The following is a 13,341-nucleotide window of genomic DNA, read 5'->3' as shown; positions in this document are numbered from 1 at the left end:
TCTGATTTTCATCCTTGAATCTAGTTCACAGCCAGAAAGTTCTATTATTTGGACATTCTCCAACAAATTCATGGGAAAATAACTTAATACAGATTGTGCATTTCTAAAATGCAAATTCAAAATCTGAAATGCTTCAAATTATTAAATATTCTGAACGATGACCTAGTACCATAAGTGGGACTTATAATTCTGGTGGCATGTTAAAGGTTATTGTCAAAACACAGGTGTACCAAAAAGTGTATAAAATTACATGTATAATATATAAAACTACAAAATAGTAGTGACTTTTATGTTTTTAAATGGGTCCCATCTCCAGCTAGTTCATGCTTATTGAAACTAAAAACTTCTGGTTCTAAGCATTGAAAATGTGGAATGATTAAAATATATGCTTCTGAATGAAAATGATATGACAAAAGCACAAGTTACCAAAAAAAAAAAAATCAAATACCTGTTCAATAGCCTTCAGGATCTTAAAACCATTTAAGACAATGAAGGACTGAGAAACGGATACAGAGCTCTTCCCAAAGGACAACCTTAGATATGACAATATAGCCAGAAAGGACCTCAGTGGACAAAGTGATACGGTTGGAACAAGGTCTAAGCAAGAAATCAAAAACGTAACATCTGGAGTTCAGGGAGATACTCAAGATCCGGACTACAACAGACCACAACATTCCAAATGTCAATCAGCATTATTGTTCCAGTCTCAACTTTCTGTTATTTACTATTCTGATGCTATATCACATGAGCACACCAGGGAACTGAGTACAATAGAGAATATAGGGGGACTAAATGAATTACTATTTTTTTGTTATTTAGTTTTTTTTTAATATTTTTTCTGTATTTAACATGAACTCAAGTGAGGTTTTTTTTTAATTTTGCAAATTTATGAGCAAACAGGCTCATATTCTGGAAGTTTTATTTAAAGCTTTACTTTTAGTGATATGGAGACTCTGAAGAATGAGATACTGAACTGATATAAAACAGCCCTCACTTTGTGTCAGAAGAACCTAGATGAATCATCTATCAAGATTTAAAGAAACAGCAGCATCAGGGGCCAGGCCTGCAGAACATGGGACACAGGACACAGGCCCTCTCGATTTCTTTCAACATGCTGGGGACATGAGCAAAAGAGAAAAGAAAAAAAAAATCTCCTTGCATGTCATCCTCTGTGAATAAAAGACACATGCCTGAGACACAAGGAAAGCTCTAGGTACGTGTGTACCATTTACCATTTTTTTTTTACAAGAACAAACATGAAGTTGAAACTGCTAATGGTAATATTAAAAATGTTCTTCTGTGTTGATGAGTACAATAATCTAGAAGAGTTTATCATTACTCAGAAATGAAATTAGAACAGATAAGTAGCTTCATTCACATGCACATAAAGCAAAAACTCATTTCAAAGGTAAATAAAACATAAATTATTGACATCACTTTTCTTAAAAGATAGGCTTACCAAAAAAAAAAAAAAAAAGATAAATTTAAGCAAATGAGGATAAAGCATTGCATCTCTTTACAAGGATGAGAAGAGAAAGGATTAAGAGGGATTATTTTGTTTATTGTTTGATTTTGCAAAGATACATTTGGCAGTTGGACAAAACAAAAGCCTCATGCACCTCTCATGGTCTTTTATCAGGGCATTGTATAACTTGAAACCTCCCATGAAAAGGGAATCTTAAGGTATCTATGGTTTGAAAGATACATGTCTAGCATTCACACTTAAATGCTCATGTGATAGCAGTTTAAGAGGTAGAGTGTAAGATCTCAAAGAGGGAACACGTAGGACTGAAATCATCATTTTATGAATGGGATGGCGAGAGGTAGGCAGGTCTTCTTGCCCTTTCTCCTTCTGCATTCGAGGTGCGTCAAGAAGGCCCCTCCTTCATACCCACAGGCTGGCAAATCAATCTTTCACTCCCCATCCATCAGAATAAATGATTTTCATTTTAGTATTTTCTTGTAATATCACATACAGTTGAGACAGGAATAAGCCCCTTTCAACTCAGGCAGCAATAACACACTGACAACATTCTGAATTTTATCCATTATGTGAAAGTGAGCCATTTGTTAATTCTGAGTTTCAGGTCCTTGACTATAAATGTTAGACACTGAAAGCTCTTAACAGTTCAGTTATGAATATATGAAATTGCTTCTAATTAGTAACATAGAACATTTTAAAATTGTATGTGAACAGAAGCATAACAAATTTTCAAATCAAAACAAAAAGATTCCACTTAGTACTGCTTGCTATTGTCTCTTACCTTCATGCGTCAGGACCATTTTGCAGATGGGTTTTGAGGACTCAGATAGATGACCCTCAACTTGTTACAGGGTTAAGTCACAGTTAACCTATTGTAAATTGGATGTACCATAAGCAAAACCTACATCTAACACTCCTTACCTACATATGTCGTCATCAACAGCATGGGCCACTGTAGAGAACTGTCACTCTAGTGCACTTCTCTCCCTGGTCCATTATTTAAATTAGTGCATGGATGCCTGACTAGGATGCTGCTCAGTGCCACTGGCCAATATTTGAAGAAAAACCTTAAAATGCTTGTTGTTTGCTTGGGCAGAAATCAAAATTTAAAGTCTAATTTCTACTGAATCTATTGTTTCTTCCACAGCATTGAAAACTTAAGCCGAAACATTTTAATTTGGGGGCCATCTGAATTCATTTTATTTTTACTCTCTTGATTATATTATTTGTGCTATAAATGTATAAATACCTATTTATTTATATAGTTGTAAAACACAGATTATAACATCAACTTATGGACCTACTATTGTTTTCCAGGAGAACAATGAAAGATAAATTCCTAATAAGGTACACATCCCTTATGAAAATGTCTTTCTCTTTTAATAGAGGGAACAACTAATTGCTTTGTCTTGGCTTTCTTTTGTAGCCACGCCCACCCCATCACTGAGTTTTCTCCTGCATTAGTGAAGGGTTTCACAACTACAGATCCCAAACTACAAGCATTCCTGTACAAGTTCCAGGGTAGAATGCACCTTGTAAGTAGTATTTCAAGTGCTGTCTCTCTTGAGGAACAATGTGCAATTTAAAGCAAGTTCTTCCATGTGTGAAAAGCAGATACTGACAAATGTTTCCCGGTTCACAGTGGGGAAATACAAGATCATGTTTTTAGAAGCTACAGATTTTATCGTGTATATTTTTCATCAATTTTTCCTTCCTGCTTCTCTCTGCCTGCTAAAGAATGTAAAGCTGACAAAACTAAGGTGTTGAGAGCTGAGTGCATTCTAATTAAAAATCTAGGATGCAGTTATCCTCTTTAGTTGGCAGCAGGTTTTCTGTTTGGTAGGTGTGTTCGTGGTTTCAGTCTTATATTGTGCAGATATATTTTTATACGTATCTACTATTTAATGATGATCACAGTAGGTGGAAATAATTTGGGCTAAAATTTTCCTAGTGAGACAACTTATGTAGCATTTCCCACACCAAAAGCTATTTTTAGTAAACAGAAGGGATATTTCAGCAAGCATGGAGCCTGCAAGAGTCTGCTACACCAGGTCATCTGTATATATATATTTGTTTTGTTTTGTTTTGTTTTTCAAGACAGGGTTTCTCTGTGTAGACTTGACTGTACTGGAATCACTTTGTAGACCAGGCTGGCTTTAAAATCACAGAGAACCACCTGCCTCTGCCTCTGCCTCTGCCTCTGCCTCTGCCTCTGCCTCTGCCTCCTGCCTCCCCAAGTGTTGGAATTACAGATGTGTGCCACCAAATCTGACTTTCTTCCTGTATATGAAATGGCTGTTAACTCGGTGTTTTTGTAGGACCCTTAACAGTGGGTGCAGATGTGTCTCTGATTCTTTTAGCTTGCTCTTGAGACTTTTTTTTTCTTCTATTGGATTGCCTTGTCTAACCTCAACATGAGGGATTTTGCCTTGTCTTATACTTGTCTTATACTTATCTTGTATTGTCATGTTTAATTGTTGTCATTTGGAGGCCTATTCTTTTCTGAAGAAAAACAAAGTGAGAGTGAATCTGGGAGACAGGAAGGGGGATGACTGGGGGGAGTGAAGGAAGAGGAAACACTGGTTGCAGTGTATTATATGTGAGAAGAAATCGTTTTCAATAACAAATAAAGGAGTATTTTACCAAACCACACAGAGACTTTGAAAGACAAAGTCTTCCTTGAGACAGAATACCTCAAGGAGCATAAAATGAACCACATGTTATCTTAAAATATATTTTTCAGTAACTTTGAAAACTATTCAGTGATGTTCTATTTTTAAAAAATGGTAACTAAATAACTAATGAAGTTATTGTGTACAGTTGATATAAATATTCTGTTATCTCCATTGGAGAAAAGGACATTAAGACAATAAGACAGACTCCCTAGAGGCTGTTCAATGGATCCTCAGTTGGACAGCATTTTGAATGTGCAGCCATCAGAAAACTATAAATTCTTTCTCTTCACTTCTACTTAAAAGTAGAGAAAAACGTTCTTTGGGTATTCACTCTCCGAGCTGACAAAGATGTGATTCTCTGTGATTTGCCTTTGGAATTCATATGACTCCTGTATTGCATTTCCTTTGTATAGTAAACCTCTTTCAAAGGAAAATGTCAATATAAAATGCAAAATAATAGGAGGAGCACATACTAGAGTGATAGCGTGATAACTCAAGACTGTGCTCTTGGACTGGAATTTTCAGTGTAGTCTCTGTGAAGTTACTGGCCTATAGTACTGGGTCTCACAACCCAGAAGCTTAATCACCACATGTAGGTACTTTCCAATATAATCCCTGTGCAGCTGCTACCCAGAGTGCACTAGGAGTAGCAATGTTTTAAGGTAAATCAATAATCCAAATGAGCTGAGCCTTGCAGGTCCTTCCTATAGTATCAACACTTGAGGTGTATGCAGAAGGATTGCTGTAAATGCAAAGTCAACTTGCACTAGCTACATGGCAACTTGCCAAATTTGTCAGAATGTCAAAGTTACACAGATTTACAAAGCTATGTATGACAGTAGAGAATTTGAAACTCAAGACAATATTAAGGAAAAGGCTCATTTCAACTTGTGAAATATGCTCTGTTGACGATGTATGTTTGTGTTGACTAGGTGTGCAAATCTGAGTTTCATTAAACTACTGAGCATGGTAGTTAGTGAACACTTTACGATCCCAGTAGAAGAGAGTCAGTGTGTGCATAGTCTCACATGAACACACACAGACCCATCTATGCACAGCCGTATTATTAATTTGCTAGAGTTGCATGGGACTTATCTGTAATTTCAAGACTATGGAAGCTGAGGCAGACTGATCACGAGTTCAAGAGCAGCCTGTCCTACACAGGAGGAGAATAAAAAACAAAAACAAAAAAAACAACCAACAAACAAACAAACAAACAAAAAACCAACAAACACCCCGAATCAGGTAACTCGAACCCAGAAAGACACTGTATGTACTCACTTATACATGTTTATTAGCTGTTAAGTCAGTGATGATAATAATAATACAATCCACTGACCCAGAAAGGCTAAGTAACAAGGAGGGCTCTAAGGAAGGTCCCTAGATCTCTCCAGAAAGAAGAAAAAGAATACATTCAGCAGGTGAATTGGGGGCACGTGGGGATGGAAACAAGAGGAAACAGATGGGGGACAGGGTGATAGAAGGCGAGAGTGGTGGGTTAGAGAGCTGGAACTGGAGGGCATGGATGGGGGGTGATGTGGGAACCTAGTCGAACAAAACTGCCAAGATTTTATGAGGGTGACCCTGGGGAGGACTCCTAGTAACAGAGGATTCAGAACTTGAACTGACCATCCTGTAACCATTCCAGGCTTCCGGAGGTGGGACTGGAACAGCACCCAGAAAGCCTTCAACCTATAATCTATCCCGAATGCAGAATGTACTGGGGCATTGGAGGCCCAGAACATGTAGGAGTAGCCAGCAAAGGAAGAAGTGTCTAATTTGAGACCCACACCATGAGAGGGAGTCCATGCCCTACACAGCCTGGATGACCGGGAACCAAAGGCTGGATAGTCCAGAGACTTATGATAGAAAAAATAAAATAAATCAACAAAACGGTTCCTAATTATATCCTCGTATACTCATAGATCAGTGCCTAGCCCAATCATATTCGAAGAAGCTACTGCTGGCAGCCGATGGGAGCAGATGCAGAGAACCACAGCCAGACACTAGGCAGAGAGACAGCCCTACTTGAAGATGGGAAGAGGTGGAGGAAAAAAATGTAGGAGCCAGGGGGATTGGGGACGTCAAGAGAACACGGCCCACAGATGTCAGCTAAGCAGGGCTCACGGGTGCTTCCAGCAACTGAATCAATAACCAAGGAGCCTGCATGAGTCTGTGCTAGGCCCTCTGCATAGAGGTTATTGTTGTCACCTTGGTGTTTTGTGAGGCTCCTTACAGTGGGCGTGGGGTATCTCTAACTCATCATCTTTTGGGACCCTTTTGCTCCTATTATTTTTCCTCACCCAGCTTTGTGCCTAGTAGTATTGCAACTGGCTACAGTGAATTCGGTGGATATTCCAAGGAGACCTTCTCTTTTCAGAATGGAAAGGAGAAACTGGATCTAGGAGGAAGGGAAGTGGGGTTGAGGAATTGGGGTGGGGGGAGAGTGAAAGTAGTAGATGGAGGGGAAACTGTATGCTTGAAGACAAAAAGAAATGGTTCGCCTCAATAAAATTTTAGTTACTTTTTAAAGTAATTTTAATTATTAAAAAGCTAATTGGTGTCATTCAGTTTCCTTACACACTTTAGATTTTAATTCTGTGGTATATTTAATTAAATAGGCGTCATTATACCCTTTTTAAAATAAGTTGCTGTTGTTCCAGCCGTGAGGCTAGCTGTGCCTCTATGACCATAGTGTTGAGACTTTAGTCTGAACTTGGGGATTTATTAAGCCACACAAACAATAGATGCTGAGGTCAGAATTCAAACACAGTTTGATCCAAAACCCAGCCTTGCGACCTTACAAAATATACAACCATCAACTCTAAAGCCTAAGCCAGAAACATAGTAAAACCTCAAAAGTTAAGATAATCTATTAAATATAATTATTTTCATTTAGTAATCAGAAAGACTGTTAATGGAGTATTTCTTTACACCTAAGTTACTAAAATACAATGAATACATTTTGGGCATACGGATAATAATGCATAAGGTATCTATGGCATTGACACAGATAATGGATCATATTTATTCCCAGAATCCTGGTAAGATATTAAGTTTATCAAAATTCATAGAAATTATATAAGAAAAGCAAAGTTTGTTCATTGAGATATTCCCTAAGTTATTATGTATACCTTTATACATATTCTTGAATACAAATGTATACTCATCCCAGTAATATTTATTTTTTCTTTTTTTTGCCTTTTTTCTTTGCTATCTACTGAAAATTATGTATCTTAGAGAGAAGAGTATTAAGTGCCTAAAGAATATTTTTTTTAAATATTACAAACATGGTTGTGGAATGAAACAATTTTACAAAATCACACTTTTGTTGAACCTTCAAATAGTGTCAGGTGCTTAGTTGGTGCAGTTAGGTCAGTGACAGCTATGGAAGGGAGAGGTCCAAAGACTGGCTCAATCAAACCACAAAACCAGGCAGGTGGAAAATTGCATTTTGTTTCTATGAGTTCGGTAAGCTGTTACTTGAATATGTATGCATATATTTATTTTCTATGTTTACTCATTCAGAGTTCTTTGCTCCTTTCTTATCTTCCCACAGCCCCCTTTTAAAACTATTTGATATTTTGGTTTCACTCTTTTAAATCCTTGACATTATTTCTAGGATAGTTAGGCTTTCTTCATCTAGCTTTCATCATAAATTAGTATTTATGAAGGTATCCACTTGCGAATCCCAGTGTATTAGTCACGCTCCAAACTGAAATTATGTATGAGTCCTCTGGAAGAATTGAAACGAGGCTACATGTACTGACTCAAATGAATATTGGGGCTGACATGCACACAGCCTGATAGCAATGTGCAATGGATGATCCCACTATGGATTATTTCTAAGCCTTCAGACACAGTCACGGTGTGCTATAGACCAAGGTGTTTGCCATGGTATCCACGGCCCCATCAACTGCTTTCATGTATTGTTGAATTAGCTGAAATTGATTTCAAATTTTGTCGATCTTTCTACAGGTGGCTTGAAAGAGGCACTGTTGATTTCATCAGCTTCTTACAAAAAATTAAATGCCTGGAAAACTTTGATAATGGCTGTTTTAATGTCAGAGATATCTGGCTTGGCTGTTAAGTGCAGGAGTTAGTGGATTAACAGGAGACCAGACATAATGTTAAGCACATGTGTGCTAAAATCACACTAAAGCACTCTTGAATCTCCTCAAGTGGGGTGAGAGTGTCAGCATTGGTTGAGCTGTAACTATGAGTCAGGCCTTGTTTCATGTGATTTTCATATCTTACTAAATCTTAACTAAAATTTCTTGACAGGATTCTCCTTTACTCCATTTTACAGCTGAAAACTTTGAGGGTCAGAAAAATTAAGTACTTAGTAATTAGGGTTCAACATTTATTGAAGCAATTATCATGTGCCGTCATCTTTTCCATTTACATTTCATGGATGATTTTATTTAATCTTCATAGCAGTGCTATGAGGAAAATGTTATTCTTACTCTATAGATGAGTAAATGAAAACTTAGAAATTTATGTCACTTACATAAATGCTCTAGCTATGAAAAGAACAGAACAAAGATGAAATCAAGCAGTATATGAAACACTTTCTAATATCATACGTAATTTTTATAAAGCAAATTTGACTAAAAAAATTTCATACTGATTTTTACTAAAGTGCAACTACAAAAGAGTAACAGTAACAAGTAACATTGATATTCTTTTGCAGTTATTTACATCTTCAAATAGATTAAGAGAAGGAGAGAACTGTGCCCTGTTGTGCAGACTGTTCTGTTCTTCATTGAGACGGTGTCCAGCCTTTGCTTAAAGTTTTTCAAGGAGTAGAAGGCTCTGCACTCAAGGTTTACCAATAGAACTTTCAACATTTACAATGGTTTTATATATTGTGGTATTTATTCCATAAAGCGGAAAATCAATTTTTTAAGCTAAACAACACAAGGCTAAGCTCCTTCTGAACAGTTCAACATCTTGTATCCATTATTCCTGCTCCTTGGTGCTCATCCTCTTACTTGGTTTACCCTCGTCTGTTTTTCCAATTGACAGAAAAGGTAAGTGAAACGTATCAATGACACAGACATTTAAAAAGTTAGTTGTTCTTCCCTCACATAATACATCATGACCACAGCTTCCTCTCCCTCCTCTCTTCCCCAGGCCCACCCCCACCTGTCCCTGTCTAACCCGGGGGAAAAAAGCAGGCCTCCCAGGAACATTAACTAAACTTGGCACAACAAGATACAGTAATACCAAGCACAAACCCTCCCACCAAGGTTAGTAACTCAAACCCTTTTTTTTAAATTTTCTTATCCATTGAAATCTCCACACTCCCTTGTGGGCACACCTGTAGGTTCAGCAGAAAAAAATGTTGAAATGAGATGAATGCAAGTTTGAGACAAGCCTGGGCTATAGCGAGAAAGTTTTTCTCAAAAAATAAAAATGCAGTCATCTCTCATTTGCTGTCCTTGATGCTATACGTGTACAATAGTTCATTTTTTTTTCACATTTTAGCAAGGATTTTTTTCTGAAAGAGTAGAAAGAAAATATCTATATTTCCTCACTTAAAATAGATTGACCAGTGGAGGAGAGAGGTGATAGTTGTGTATCACTGGCCCTGATGGCCTTTCTGTGGAAGTCCATATAGCCAAGGCTGAGAGTTTCAAGAAAGGGTTTGTTAGGACAGCCTTTGTCCTTCCTACTGTCATTCTTTCAATAGCATGGCAAGCATCCATGTTCCTTAGGTTCCATGAAACTATATCAGTTGTTGCTGTGAGATTTTTGCCCTTTGAATACCTCAGTTCATCTTCATGCTGCCTGAGTCTCACTGTCATGACTCATCGGGATGGCTGTTGGAATGATGACATGCTCTTCTGTCAGGAGCCCCCCGCCCCAGCACATTCTGACTCAGGTGTCTTCTGCTAACCTAGTTGACAATTTTCTTTAAAAGACAAGTCACAGGAAGCCTGTTATCCTTTCTCTCTCACCACCCTGTTCCACTCCCTGTTTTCCTGTGCTTTATCGGGTCACTCCCTCAGGTAGGTGGTACAAGTAAACAGAGAAAATGTCAAGACAGCAGGAAGAAGCCAAACGCAAATTACTAATGAGAACGCACTAATTTTAGATATCTAAGAAGGAACTATGAAGAGCGAAAAGCATCTGATGATTTTTTAAAATCTGCATTTTTCAATCTTGATTGCTGTTGCTTTGGTCTAATGATTTCATAAGTTTTCTGCCTTATTTACATTCATTTAGACCTTGAGAATCAGATTTTTCTCCTTATTCCTGTATTGTGTGGAAGCTCAAGCTTCAAGACAAGTAATACTGGAAGCCTGGTGTATGCTGTGGCTCTATCTATGCCATCTAAATCACTTCAAGAGAGAATCACTTATTAAGACACATTTAATACATAAAAAATATCACTAGTATTATTATCATCTCCATTTATGTATCATAATATAACTTAAGTTTCCGAAGGAAATGCTGCTTTTTGGCCTTGTAAAAAGTAGCTTTTGGCCTGCTACTATCCCAGTAAGCAGACACAGGGAGCATGGGAAAGAGGAATTTTCATCCTTCCTTCCTGGTAGAACTTAGACAAAGTGTATGGGTTTCACTTCCCAGGTGAACTTCTGGAAATGCTGTCATCTCAAGTGTAAAAAGTTCTATCTAGAAACTAAAATTTTTCTACATATCATTAGACTGTATTCTGCTTGAGAAAGTTCCCAAAAGGAAGGCATAAAGAAAGAAATCTTGTGTATTAATGGGAGAGCTGTCAGGGAAGCAAAGCCTGAACTTCAAGCTGTAACAAGAACCAGGGAAATGACATTTGCATTAAGATGCAAATTTCAGGCAGTGACACTGTTCATTTATGTAAGATGAGTTTATTTTGGTTTAGGGAAATATAAATTAGAACCTGTGTTTTCTCTTACAAAAACTCTTTCCAAAAAATGAAACTTAAGCTTGTCCTTGATATGTCAAGAAAATGCAACTGCCACCTGACTGACTAAGTACAAGTATCCGTAGAGTGTAAAAGTGGGCTTGTTTAAGAAAACATGTAAATTAGGAAGATTATTTTCAGTTTCCTTCAAAAGCCTTCAGAAGCAATGGGAAGTCTATAAGACCCTAAAAAATATGAGCTATGTTGAGACTTCCCTCTGATGCCTGAACATTATGTAAACACTATTAGATGCATTAGGCAGAAGTTATATATTTCTCAGAACTAAAGATTGAACAAATTGATTCCATCTTCCTTTTCCTGGTATCAATAGATAATAAAATTTACCTTTTCATACAAGGTCATTAAACAGATGTTCTTGTCATAGACTTTGTCAACTTGACAGAAATCTAAAGAATGTTAGGACTAGGAAATCTCATCTAAGGAAATTCTCTCGTCATATTGAGCATGTTTTAGGGAATTTTATTAATTGCTAATTGATGCAAAATGGCCCTTTTCTCTAAGACCTGGATAAAAGGTCATGGGCCTTATACAAATGGTAGCATAGAAAGCCAGAGGACGTGGTGCAGAAACTACAGTTCCTCTGTGGTCTCTGCACACTCTCTTCTTCAGCTCCTGCCTCCAGGTTCCTGCCTTGAGTTCCTTCCCTGACATCTCTCAATGAAAGAGTGTATGCTATCAGATGAAATAAACCCTCATTCCCCTAAGTTGCATTAGGTCATCTGTTTCATCACAGCGACAGAAAGAAAAGTAGGACAACTCTTATCACTATGGCATTATTTAAGTAGTCACTGATCATCACATAAAGAAACTTCACACACCAACCCTTAGTCTAGCTACTTCTGTTTAATACAGTAGTGAAAACCTCCTTAAAGTGAAAATTAAAATAAAAATTGCTTATCATATTCTAATTCTCCCATTTTCATCAACCACATTGGAAAGGTATTATTCTCTATCTTATCCACTGAATTAGACTACTTGATGAAGAAATGTGCGTTTCCAGTGACTTTCTCTCTGGACTAGAGTTGGTATCCAGGAAAGGCAAAATTGTTATGTACTAATTTTGTTGTTGTTACTGTTCTGCTTTTATGCTTTTTGATACAATGTCTTGTTATTAATCTATGTTGGCTTGTAGCTCACTTTACTCTCAAACTAACCTCCTGAGTTCTATGGTTGTTGTATTGTTTTGTACTTTATTAAGTAATAGCTTCTAAGCATTTCAGATATTAAGAGGGATTTCTTATTACAAGCTTAATGGAATTCAGAAACATCCTTAACCAATTGAAAAGCAATAAACAAAAGCTGGTGAGCCCCTGTGCAAGTTTTTCAAGAACATTAAGTGGTTGGGCTATATTCTGCCTCTAATACAGTTTTGTAATAATAAATCATAATCCATAATTGGAATGTGAGGAGACACACACACACACACACACACACACACACACACACACACACACCATGTAAATAGTTGCTCAAAATGGAGGATATTTTAGCATAAGTAGAAAGGTGGAGAAAATATTTCTAATAACACTGTGGTTTTAATTTAATAAGAACTCTCCCAGGAAAATTAGGAAATGAGTCACCATCAGCCAATGAGTGGTATGATACAAGAGGTGGTCTTGAGTTAAGTCTCATGGTTTAAAAAAGAAAAATAAAAAGCAAGAAAGAAAAAGAAAAAAAAAACAAAAAAGCAGGGACTATTTGGAGTATGTCCTTCTTAGTGACTTATTTAATCTTTGTAATAAGGGTACGGAGGAAGTACTGCCTTTATTTCTACCGTGTGTCACCAGCCACAGGTAGGACACCTACCTTTCCTAAGAACTCTCTCATGTGACTTCTGCATTCTTCTACCTGCTTTGGATGACTTTCTCCAATAGTTTGTAGTGCTTCAGCCATTTTTCTTTTAAATTTTATTTCAAGGGGTCTCTTCGTGTGATTCAATAAAAACATGTCATTCAATCCAAACATGGAAAACTAAAGAGGTAGACTGTGAAGACTGCCTAGACAGAGGGTGGAAGATGGCCTTTGCATGTATCTATCTGTCCTACTGACAGCATTGTTGGGATGAAGCCTGTGTCACTTTAACCTTCTAGCAATGTTGAGTTACATCTTCATTTATTTATTTATTTATTTATTTATTTATTTATTTATTTATTTATTTATTTATTTATTTATATTTTTGAGAGAAGAATTCTCTGTGTATCTCTAGCTGTCCTAGACTCATTTTTGTAAACCAGGCTGGCCTCAAAATC

The sequence above is a fragment of the Psammomys obesus genome, unplaced genomic scaffold (genome assembly GCF_907164565.1).
Source record: "Psammomys obesus unplaced genomic scaffold, mPsaObe1.curated_primary_1811, whole genome shotgun sequence".
In the NCBI taxonomy this organism is placed as follows: domain Eukaryota; kingdom Metazoa; phylum Chordata; class Mammalia; order Rodentia; family Muridae; genus Psammomys; species Psammomys obesus.
This window is presented reverse-complemented; position numbering follows the sequence as displayed.